Source organism: Peromyscus leucopus, chromosome 10, assembly GCF_004664715.2.
Source record: "Peromyscus leucopus breed LL Stock chromosome 10, UCI_PerLeu_2.1, whole genome shotgun sequence".
NCBI classification, from domain to species: Eukaryota; Metazoa; Chordata; class Mammalia; order Rodentia; family Cricetidae; genus Peromyscus; species Peromyscus leucopus.
In genome coordinates, this window is record NC_051071.1 from 88,565,246 (window position 1) to 88,578,014 (window position 12,769).

The 12,769-nt window shown below is 44.2% G+C and overlaps 1 pseudogene; it reads right to left on the minus strand.

Annotated features, from left to right (window-relative positions):
* Nucleotides 1-11,346: 11,346 nt before the first annotated feature.
* LOC114691869 lies at nucleotides 11,347-12,096 on the minus strand (annotated as a pseudogene).
* Between the last annotated feature and the right edge of the window lie 673 nt (nucleotides 12,097-12,769).

Here is a 12,769-nt window from a genome sequence, read left to right on the forward strand (position 1 = left end):
TCTGGGAGACACAGACAGTGAATTCGCTCCACACGCCCTCACACCAGGCAGCAGCCGTGAACGAAGCGCTTCAGCGCAGACCCGAGGCTGAGGAGTGTTACCAATGGCAGCGCTTCTGCTTTGGTGCAAGGCTTCCTGCTCGGGCTTAGATACAGAAAACAAAGTTTTTCCTACTGTGTTCCTTAGCATGTAAGTGCTGTGTCTTAGGGTATCATTACTGTTGGAGCTGTTGACTTGAGTTTCATAAAAAAAAAAAAAAATCCTTAAATGAATTTTGGGTTGGAATTAAGGCAGAACTTCCAAAATTTTCCCGTTTTAAAAAAATTAATTTTTATTTTTTAGAAAGTAAAACATAATCACATCATCTTCTCTTTCTCTTTTTCCTCAAACCCTTCCCAGTTCTCCCTACCCCATCCCTGCCTTCCCTCTTAGGCTCATGGTCTTTTTTCTTTGCATAAATATACAAATCAACCTGCTGGTTTTGGAATAAATAATTAGAGGGCTCATCCTTGGGGAAGACTAATTTTTCTTCTCTCAGCCATCCTTAGTTGCCTGTATTCCAACAATTTCTAAAGAGGTCCTAAACATACTTTTGCCATTTTGTAGTATGTATTCATGTGAAGTAGTATTCTTAGTATAGGTGATTGTGAAATCAAAATGAGAATAATCTCTGAAAAACTTTGAAGGTACTCTGTATCCTGCAGTATCAAATATTCAGCTGAGATTTAATTCTTAATACGTAAAATAAACAAGCACAACCATTTCATTACTGTATCAATTCTCTCATCTTTAATACATGGTAAAATATGTATATCAAAATTATTTTAAATTTATGATTTAATTATTTTAATTTAATTATTATTAAATGTTTGACTACTATAGCTATTTCATTTTTTGCTTATTTTGTGTGTGTGTGTGTGTATGTGTGTGTGTGTTTGTAAGTGTATGAGTGTGCAGCTGTGTGCAGAGTCCCAGTAGTCAACCTCAGGAGTGAGCTACTATGTGTTTTGAGACAAGGCCTCTCACAGAATCCTAGGCTCACCAATGAGGCTAGGTCGGCTGGCCACCAAGCCCCTGGGGTCTTCCTGTCTCTGCAATCACACACTGCCATGGCTGGCTTTTTTGGGGGGGGGGTTAAATTCAGGTCTTAACGCTTAATTGGCTAGTACTTCCTGACGGATCCACCTCCCACTTCCGCACGCCTGTTCTATCCACTCATGTACTGGGTCATATGGAATTCCCTCAGGTTGAAAGCAGTCCTGAGGGAGTTCAAATCCCTGTCTTAGGTAAGGGCTCTACAGCTCGTCAGTCCTGCCAAGACGCTATTTCTGATAAAGTGCGTGGGATACCCAGTGCAGGGTAGGACACAAATGGCATCGGTATTTGTCCTGCACTTGGTGTGTTGGCTCAGAAGAAGCTGTTCATCTTCACTCTCCACCCAGGCCATGTCAGGTGTCACAGCAGGATGTCATTGCTCTTTCCCCTGGGAGCCCCCACTTCCTGACCTGTGACACAGTCATCTGTACAGGCGGCCTCTCTTCCATACTAAGTGTTTTCAAGCAGGGGTCATCTCTTACAGGATTTGACTCCTCTCCAATGTCCAGCCATGTCACCTGCAGTGGACCAGGATGGGGGGCGGGTAACAGAGTCAAGTGCTACGTTCAGATCAACCAGGCTCCTTGTGTAGTGTATGTGTTTCAATACTTCCACCTATTTTGGCCCAATTATAAGCTTTTAAAATAAGTTAAAACGTCGGCCAATGAAGATGTAATACAAGTCATAGCCCTTGCTTTCATGTGTTCAACACCAGCAGATTTTTTAAAAGCGTCTGAAATCATACAAGGACCAAGGCTGGGTAATTCCCCTGCCTCCTGACTTCTGTAAACATACTTGCTTTCTCACGTCCTCCCATGTACGGGCCAGTATGTCTCCAAGTGGCCACAAGAGGGGAGTATGAACCTCTGTCTTGCCTAAGAAACAACTGGACTACTGAGTCATTCCTTCACCTGAGTGGAGGGAGAAAGGTCATTCATTGGACTAATCACACCCTCTCCAGCTAAGGATGAGCAGGGCCTGGTCCCTGTGCTCACGGAGAATATGACCTCACTTCTTCACCGTACAGCCAAGCCTAATCCTGACTGGAAAATTTATTTACAAAGAGTTTGAAGGACATGTAGTTCCTGCCACAGTTTCTCTGTTATTTTTCCAATTACATTAAGTCAGAATCCTGAAGAAAATCTTCTGTCTTTGGAACCTTTAGAATTCTTCATTCTGAACTATGACTTGGCATTTTTCAATTCAGAAACTCCCCCCCTCCCACCGCCCCCCATGGAACAAGGCAGGGTATAAATGAAGCTTTTTTTTTTTTTTTTTTTTTTTTTTAAATTCCAAGTTGCATCACATGCAGACTGCATCTGAAATTAAATGAAATCACGTTTCACATACCACCAAGGCTCCCTCAGGTCCATGGGTTCACTCATGGTTGCAGGTGTATTGTTCTGCTCTGGGGAGCCCATGGACCCCTGAGGTGGCCTGGCTTTGCTCTGATGGAGGCCTCCAGTCATCCTTCCCTCAGAGCATCAGCATCCAGAGAACGTCTGAGCACACAGGTCTACTGGTGTTTAGAAAAACAGCTCTGCTTTCTGCTCCTGAGAATGGTTCAAGGCATCGGCTTCTTTAAAAAACACATCGGGAACGAGCAGGACGCGGCCAGCGAGGCAGTACTTTGTATCTGCTCGCTGGGTCATGAAGGTTTTGGCTGTGAGTTGTCTGTGTTGGTAAGGGGCTGTGGGAAGGTGTACCTGGGGTCCGGTGGTCTCACCCTCATCTGCCATCTCTGTTCTTGGTCCTGAGTTGAACCCAGACCACAATGGAAACAGATCACAATGAACTGATGCTTCTTACCTTCCCTAGGGCAGGAAAGAGCCTGTCTCGGAGCCCTTCCTCATTAGAGCAACACAGTTTCTTTTTACTAAAAAAGGGAAAACAGGAAGAAAGTCAGAGATGAATTGGAGACACCTGGTGGGAATGGTGATGGGCAGGGCTGCTCATTCATTCCGGCTCAGCCAGAGTCTGCCCTAATGTGGAAAACACACCAGCCATGTCTCCAGCAGGACTTCCCCTTGAACACTGACTCTGTATGAACACAGACCTAATTTTTTTCATCTTTTTTCTGGTTTTGGGGAGAATATTCTTTTTTTCAATGAGACCCCAATAACCTCATTTAAATCTGAGATTTCCTTGAGACCAGGATCTTTCCCCCCACTTTTTTAAAACCTTATCTCAGGGTTTAGCAAATCATGACTTAGAGCCACCTGTACCTGCAATTAAAGGTTTCCTGGAACAAAGGCACACGTCTATTTTCAGAGCTTGAGTATGACTGTAGAGTTGAAAGACAATTTGGTCCAAAAAGCCTAAAATATTTTCCCATTCTCCATTTATAGTAAATTCTCAGTGTCTTTCTGTTGGGTTTTTTGTTCGTTTGTTTGCTTGTTTTTTTCACTTATGAGACTGTACACTATAGATATTTGTATAATTGTAATACTATCCATTCCATTATCTATTCACTTATGACACTGTACACTATAGATATTTGTATAATTGTAGTAATATCCATCTTCTTATCTATATATTTTATTTATTTTTTGAGACAGGGTTTTATATAGTCCAGTCTGGCCTCAAGCTTACTACATAGCTGAGGCTGGCCTTGAACTCCAGATCCTCCTGCCTCCATGTCCTAGTTGTTGGGATGACAGGAGCATACTGAAATGTCTGATTAATTTCAATTTATTAAAAATTTCTGCAAGGCCAGGGATTTTTGTTTATTCATTGGGATATCACAGGGAGCAGCAGTGCCGGGCTGTATCTGATGGACGGAAAAACCCAGTGAGAATCAAGAGCTCCATGAACTGTGGTCACTGTCATTTCAGCACAGCCCCTGCTTTCAAAGGGGAAGGATGTGCATGACAGCAGCATGTGTGCCTGCCCTCACGTGTGACTGCCTTCACCCCGCTCTCGGCAGGAAGCACACTCACACAGCTTGGTCTCTGAGCCTTATATACCTGCTTACCCCTGCCGGACTCCTACATAGTCCCAAAATTATCCCCAGAGGAAAGGACTTTTTCACAAAAGTAAACATCTTTCCAGCCCTGAAACTTTTGGCTTTTGTTGGGGAAGGGCTATTTTCATGTTCAGACAGAGGAATACCTATTTTTACACTACATCTAGACAGGACTTAATTATTGAGCCAAGGAGGCAGGTGTGTTTCCACACTGTGTCTCTATTTCACGCAAGACAGGAAGGAATAAGCTAACCTTTCGTCCAAGGGCGGCGGAGGCTGCCAGGTCCTTTCTCACATTGATTAAATTGTGTCATAGGGATTAGAACTCTTAACCACATTAACAAGCCCCGACTAAGTGGTTCCTCACCTCCGTAAAACATCCAGAGTCATGGCAAAAGCATTGAAGAAGGAGAGTGCCTAACCAGAACTCTGACACCGAGTTTTTATCTCTCTCTATTATATTCTATTTCCACTCCAGTTATAGTTTCAAAGGCTCAGGTTTATCATCCTCCGCAGAGTTAGTATTTAAAAATTAATGATCGTTTATTTAATTTCGTGTCTCTGAATGTATAACTGTGGTGTATGTGTGTAGTATATGTACACACAAACACATACACACACACATACACACACACATACATGGGTGGGTGCACAGGGCTGTACATGAATGGGGAGGCCAGAGGAAGGTGTCCAGTGTCCTCCCCCATCACCCACTGCTGATGACTGTGAGGCAGAATCTTGCTGAACATGAAGCTTGCTGGTTTTGGCTGGACTGGCAGGCAGAAGGCCGCATCGCTCTTTCTGTCTTTGTCTCCCATCGGTGCTGAAGTTATAGGCATGCAGGGCCAGAGCCAGCTTTGTGGGTGCTGCCATCTCCACGCAGGTCCTCATTCTTGGGCAGTGAGGGCTCTTAACCATCGAGCCAGCTTTCCAGCCCAGAAGATAGATTTTGAGATTGAGAATGAACTATGTAAAGAATGACACACCAGGGTCATTCCGTGCCTGCTGGGTCTCAGAGGGATGCTTTGGTATTGATCAAAGTCTGGAGATGTTTTTGGTGGTTTTGATTGGGGAGATTCTCCTAGCATCTCTGTGGATAGAGACCATCATCCAGGCTGAGTTCCCCTCGGACAGTTTGGGGGCAGACAGAGCACCTGTGTATCAGCTGTCCTTCAGCAAGCTCGGAGAGGGTCATAGAAAACACACACGACTGCAGGCATCTGCTGTGGCGTGCTCGCTGCCCTCGCTCTCCTCTTGGCCATTTTATCAGAGTGTGCCAGTGTTTCTCTCTGTCTTGCTCCCAGTGATCACCCGGCATTCTTTTCTTCTTCTTAAGGAACCCCTGTTTTACCCCAAAATTAATTGCATTTGATGTCCTATCAGCTACCTTTTGGTATATTTGGCAATATACTTACTTGTGTAGGAGTATGATACATGCATGTGCTCATGTTTGTGTGTGCATGGGCACATGTGTACACATGGCTTCTACCTAAATGGAAGATACAGTTGGTGAGCCCAAAGGGCTGGACTCTCATTAGCATGTGTGGCAGACGACGTCTCACTCTGGCTATATCTCTTGGTGGGGTTATACGCACTTCTACACAGATGTCTAGTCGATAAGGGGAGGTGAGCAGTTAGGATAGACTCTTCAGCTCTAGGGAGGCCATTTTAGGGGAGACTCTTGCACTCTGTGTGGTGAAAGCATGTAAGATGAAGAAGATTAAGTTGTAAACATTGTCCCTCACTATAAAGTTATTGATTAAACTGTATTTGCTTTGCGTGCGCATACACACACACACACACACACACACACACACACACACACACACACCCTTTCTACTGGCCTACAAAACACTAGGATCTAGGATCTTGCTGATTCCATCTTCTGCTATTTTCCCCCTTCTCCACCACTCACTCTCTCGATCCATTATTCTCCTTCCTTTCGGATCTTCTAACCCTTCACACCCCCTCACCTAAGGCCTTTCTACCATCTTTTCCCTCTGTTTCAAATGCTCTTCCCTCTTATCCACGTGGCTTATGCTCTCCTTAGCCTCAAGTCTTTCCCAACATTTTCTCAATGCCACTCCCTCTGATCATCACGCTATTAATGCTGCAAGACACACCTGTCCCTTCTTCTCCTTCATTCTATATTCAGGGCCCAACTCCACCCCATCTCTCTATACAGCACTAATGAGCTTCTAACAAATTAAACGACATGATCATTTATGCTGTGTTGTGTTTACTTCCTGCCAGATCCCACTAGAATGCATACTTCTCAAGATGAGGGATTTTGTCTGTTTTGTTACTCATGTCTCAAAAAACTAATACTGCATGAGCCTAAGCAGGGACAGAGACACGAGGCTGAGACTATGAAGAGGAAAGCTTGAAGATGCCACCAAGCTGGTTCTGAAGGGACACAGTGGTGGTGTTCAGGACAGAATGGAGTTTACAATTTTTCCTAAGATTTGCCTTGCTGACAAGTGTCCAGAGTGTGGACGCATGGCTGGACACAGGGAGCTCTTTCCGAGTGGGATGGAGGGTGCACATGTCACCGACACAGCAGGAAGACTGGAAGGCTTCACAGTCGTTTGGCTGGGAAACTTCCTGCCACTCATGTGACTTCTCGTTCCTCCCACCTGCATGCATTCAGCCCGAGTGCAGGACCTGCAGCATGCCATGTGGCTTTATTTTTATAGTCAAAGATGACAAACTCAAGGTATCTCTAGATATAACCTTAAATACCACCGAGGGCCTCGGGGAGACAAAACAACGTTTCTACCAGACAGAGGACGAAGATGACTCATCTTACAAAACAAATCCACTTCCATCCCCCGGCTCCTGGTGGTTGAGCTGTTTTAATTTTATATTGTGAGGCACTCTTGCTGAATTAGAAGGCAGAATAGGAAGACTGTTAGAAGATGAAACAGAATCGGGCTGGCTTGTACTCTTTGTCCCTGTACACAGTGCTGTGTGTGTGTAGGTCTGGGCCTTGGCTCTGCTTTGGGCTGGGGACAAGGCCCAAGACTGCCTGGGAGAAAAGCTGCTCTCTATCATCTACTGGCCATGTGACTTCAGAAAAGTTATTGAATGTTGAAAATCCATTTTCCCACCTGTAAATGTACCAGGAGATTATTATGAGTAGACTAAAGTAAACTCGCACACATGGCAAGGGAAGGAGTTGTAAGGATGCTTCCTCTTCAGTGGGCACAGGGAGACTGCGTACACTCAAAGTCTGACCCTATGACTTACTTGCTGGACCACTTGGGGCAGGAAATTTCATTTCGCTTCACTTTCCTTATTTTTTGAGGCAGGCTTTCATAGCTCAGCTTCCTTAGTTTGGAAAGAGGCAAGTGCCTTGTCTCCTAGGATTATCAGGAGTCTCCAGCGGAAGAGTTTAGACTTAAAGCTTAGGAGAGACTGGGTGCCAGCCGTGAGCAACAGAAGGCAGCCCCATTCTTCTTTTCATGCTGGTAAAGTAGCCATAGCACAAAATGTGCCACCTGGACAATTTTAAGTGTGCAGTCGGTGGTAGTGGACAGATTCAAGTGCACAACCCTTCACAGCCATCCTCAGGACTCTGGAAGCGGAAGTTCTCCACGCAGTCAGCCGCGATGCAGTCAGCGGCGATGCAGTCAGCCGCGATGCAGTCAGCGGCGATGCCAACCCCTGTGGCACTGACTACACCTCGTGCTGAGAGTGCCAGATTGTTTCTGTGTGGGTTGGCTTATCTCGCAGCACAGTGCCCCTAAGGTTTATCCATGCCATGGCCTCCCCTTCTCAGAATTCCCTCCCCTTTTAAGGCTAAATAACAATTCCACTGTATGTGTACACCACGTTTTAATTGTCTGCTCACCTGTTGACGACACTTGCATTGTTACCAAATTTTAACTATTGGGAATAATGCCACTATGTACAACTCACTCCCATTATTTTGGTTATTTGTCCAGAAAAGGAGTAGATACACTATACAGTGATTCTATCTTAACCTTTTGAGTGGCTGCCATTGTGTTTCCCATTGTGGCTGTACCTTTCCACACTCACGCCGACTATGCCCAAGAATTCAAATTCTCTTTAAAACTTGGCATTTTCTGCTTAAAAAACCCAATAGCCATATTAATGAACGTAACACGGTAAGTTCTGTTACACTCACCTCCAATTGCGGTTGCTACTATGCAGCAGCCATGGCTACTTGTGGATACATCTACTAGGCAGTGTGAGGAGATCAAAACCACCCAAATCATGGCCAGTGATGCCTGCTTCTTCTTTCTTCAACCATCAACCTACTGGTTTGTGGCTGGGCTCTGCTTTCCTCCTGGGGATTATTTTCCAGGCTTACTTGCAGCAAGCTGCACTTGTATAGTCAGCAGAAGCCTTATGAGCTCTGTCCGCACCACATCCTTAAAAGAAGTGGGAAATGCACGCTTCTTTCCCTCACTTCACACTGCCTGAGATACGGATGTGGTGGAGGGTGCTGGGACCGCTATTTAAGCCCCAGACAAGAAAGGGGCATGATATGGATGGCAGGGACACCCTGTCAACCTTGCATGATCGTTCCCAGGATGTCCTATTCAGGAGAAAAATAAAATTATACTTTGTATTAGTCACTGAAGTTTGAAATCACTTAACCTATAACATACATGAGCAAAGTAATTCAATTAAAAAAATGTCAATTTAGTCAGCCACAAAAAAAAAAAGGAAAAAAAAACCTTCAAAGGTTCTGAGTGTAGTACAAGCATTTTCAGGGAGGAACACCACTTTCCACGGCAGATCTCTTGCATCAGGAAGCCACTTCAAGCCAGGAATTCCGAGCCCTTCCAGGGTTCTGCTTCTTTGCCACAGTGAAGGGTGGCTCCAGCGGTCAGAAGTGACTTGCAGCTATAACGTAATGACATTAGTTACCAGAACACCTTTGGGTTTGTGCTTAGATACCATCTTGCATGATTAGAAACACTAGTAAGTATCACTGTGATTATCTACATAGCTAATCCTTAGAATTTAAACATATTCAGTTCATGGAGAGATGGTGTAGACATCAAGGCATTAGAGACTCTGAAAGATCTGGAGTGAAAGATATCTGTGTTAAATGCTAGTAATATAATTATACCAAGAAGCTTCATGCTCGGAACTCATGTATTGCTTTTTTTTTTTTTTTTTTAAACAGGAATTCTCTCCCGGTCTCTCTCTCTCTCTCTCTCTGTCTTTGTCTCCCCCACACCTCCCGCTTGCTATGAGGCTATGGTAGTAGTTAGTTATTTAGAAGTTATCAGATCATATCCAGCCCCATAAGAGTGGGCCCAAAGCACCCTTTGATGGTTTAAAGCGCAGTTAATGGATACTAGCACATTTGGGGGTTAGGATGGTAATAGAAGTAATGGATGAAGAGTTGTGTTGCAATTCTATGTCCCAAAAGAAGGGAATTAAAGGTGAGTCTTTCTTCCCAGCACAGTCATAGCCCAAGAATAATTTAATCTTCTGGACAAAGACTTTGACTCACCAAGGGCTATCTAAAGAGAAGGGATGTTCTCATCCGGCCAGGCTTGCTTCATAAAGATTCCAGCGAGAAAACCACACACCCTGCACTTTTCTTCAGTAAACATTCACCCTGCTGTTTGGGTTTCTGAGAAGACCCAGGAAGCCAGAAGAAATGGGTTCCCCTTCTGTGGGCAGCTTTGTCCCATATTGTTATACTCGATGTTCTAGCTTAAAGAGCAGTCTCTTGGGAGCTTGGCATGGCTAATGCCCATGCATCCTTTGGTTTCTAGATCAATATATAAAATAGTTTCTGAATTGCTAAAGCTGAGATCAGATCATTGACCACGGCATAATCCATGGTGGAGATTCAGTCTGAAATATACTATCCCTGAACTCACGTGAATTCTCTGCGAAAGAATGATATGTTTTATAAGTACTGGTTTTAATGTCTTTATGTGCTCATGTATATGTTTAGGAGCACATGTGTGTACAAGTCTGTTAGCATGTGTATGTACATGGGCATAAGGACAACTTTGGATGACACCTTCAGGAACTTTGAGATAGGATCTTTGGTTGACCTGGAACTGATGATTTAGGCTTAGCGGGCTGGCCAGGGAGCCCCAAGAATTCTCCTGTCTCTGCCTCCCCACCCAGCACTTGGACTGCAAACACATGGCACCACACCTGGCTTTTTGTGTGGCTTCTAGGGCTTGGGGTTAGGTCTTCAAACTTGCAAGGTAAGTGTTTCCCTGACTGAGCCAGCCCCTCAGCCCAATTAGCACGACTTTTTAAAGGAACCCAACATATAATTGTAATCCAAGTTTATTTTCAACAGGATAATAATTCAATTTAAAAATAAGTTTTTGTAATTTCCTAACATTCAACTCAATTAATATATTGTACTAAATTCTAAAGTTCTAAGGGACCATAATTTATAGGAGACCATAAATATAGAGTATTTATGAAAAATCTACTATGGTGTGTGTTTGTGTGTTTGTGTGTATGTGTATGTTTATGTGTGTATGTGTATGTGTTTGTGTGTGTGTGTGTGTGTGTGTGTGTGTGTGTGTGCATGTGTGAAAGAGAAAGAGAGAAAGGGGGAAGGGTACACATATCTGTGTATGCAGAACTCAAGTCAGTATCCACTCAAAAACAGAGGTCTTCTAACACCAGACCTAGAGAACAGAGTGTGAGACTTAGACCTATAAATGCCATTTAAAGCATGGGATTTTAGAAAAGACGTTTTGTTTCCAAGTTTGACGTTTTCTCAGGATTGAAGTCAACATGTAACTGTCATAGAGGAAACAGGGTATTTTCCTGCCTTGGTTGTGTGCCTTCACCTGGAAGGTCAGTGTCCCCAGATAGGGATTTCCTTACTAAGAAAAGATAGGTTCTCCCGAAGGAAGACTGGTCACTGCCTAGTTGTCCCTATCCTGTTGGTCACCACGTGTTGGTCACCTGAGTTTCCCTGCCTAAGGAGTCACAGCATCAAGATGCTTCAATGATGGTCCATCATAAACCCAGTGTTCTCCATCATCCAAGAGTAGCCTTGTGTCCCCCTGGACTTCCTTCTTCCTTTCTGGGGCTTCAGCTCTCTTAAAATCTTGCCTCAGTTGCTGCTCCAATGTGTCTGCCTTTAAAAGCTACATCCTACCAAGGGTGGCAGGTCCTGTACTTCTGCTGATCTCCCAATGTGCAGCTTTCTTCTTGAATATGAGCAACTTCTTGGTGTCTGCGAAGACTCCTTCCCCCAGCTGCATATTTTGCATACATGCAACACTCCATTCTGTCTCCCTTTAGCCAAGGAAAATACTTCACGAGGAGAAAAAAGCCCCATCTGGAATTCTGTGCATCTTGAACTCATAGAAGGATTTATTGTGGAAGACAATGTTTGCCCTGTAGCCTGTATTGAACAATTAATGTATTCTCCTCCTAATTCCACCCAGGGCACTATGAGGATGGACTTTCCATAGCCACTGGGGAATGTAAGAATGCAGTATTTGTCACTGTGACATAACCCTATCCTATGCTATGCACCCTGTTGACATCCCAAGGAATTTTGATTTAGTCCACATCGGAGTCATGGATTGCATCTTGTTAAAACACCCGGCAAACAGGACTGACGGTGGGAAACCCTTTCAACCACAATGCTAGTATTTGTGGGAACACAGGGACCTGAACCTTCTGAGGCTTGCTGTGTTCTTTGTATCATCTGGTGAGGTCCAGTGACACTGAAGGGTATCACCCCAAATGGGGCTCATGGTCTTTTGGCCACTGAGCCTTTCCTTCCTGCAGGGCAGACTGAGAGGTACCATTTTACAAACTAAACTGTTTGGTTCCCAGGATGTTTCTGGTCACCAATGCTCAGAAACAAGTCCAGGTGTGCAAAAAAGTCTGCATACCTTTCTACCAGAGCCCGTGAAGAATGTGTGTTAGAAGAACTACCTTAGTGGGGTTAATTCATGTCTAACCCATGACAAGACTTGCCTGATGATGGGCTTGTCTTCCTCCGCCAATCCCGCCTCTCCATCAGACTCTGCTGTCACATGACCCACTTGCTTCATTGGACACAGATGATTCAATGATTCTGTGATATGTGAGTGACTTAGATTACTTCCCAAGCTGCTGTCTGTCAAGACTAGGTAGATCCAGAAGAGTTTATTTTGCAGTTTGGGGTTGAGACATGTGGATAGAATTCATCAGCATCACAGAAGCCTCCCTTGCTAGACAGGAGAATTCTTGGCCTGTACCTGGAGACACATAGACATGGCTAAGAGAATGAGAATGCTACCGGGGGTGAGTGTTACTGTCTGAGCTGTTTGATATTGGAGTCTAGTGATGTCCCAAGGTAGTCAATGTGGGGTGGAGAAGGGCAGTCCCTGCTCTGCTGAGTGTATTCTAGAGGTAGGATAGTCTGGGAAGACTGCACTGATCACAGGTTCCAAGGGACCAAGCTGAAAAGTTGCATCTATGGGATTAATAGAATTTGCAGTTCCATTTGCATGTTTTCTGCTTAACTGTCATCTTCAGCAATCTTCAGCTGTGCAATGCAGTACTTAATTGATTCTACTTAATTAAGATGCCATTTGTTGGAGGGGTTCAATTTCCTTTCTCTTATCATCTTCATGGTTTTGAAGCTTGTCATCAAAAAGCTTTCGTTGTTCTAACAATATTTGTTGGTAAATATCATTCTTCATAAGGTTATGATCAAGTAGCGCACTAGGAACAAATCCTGAG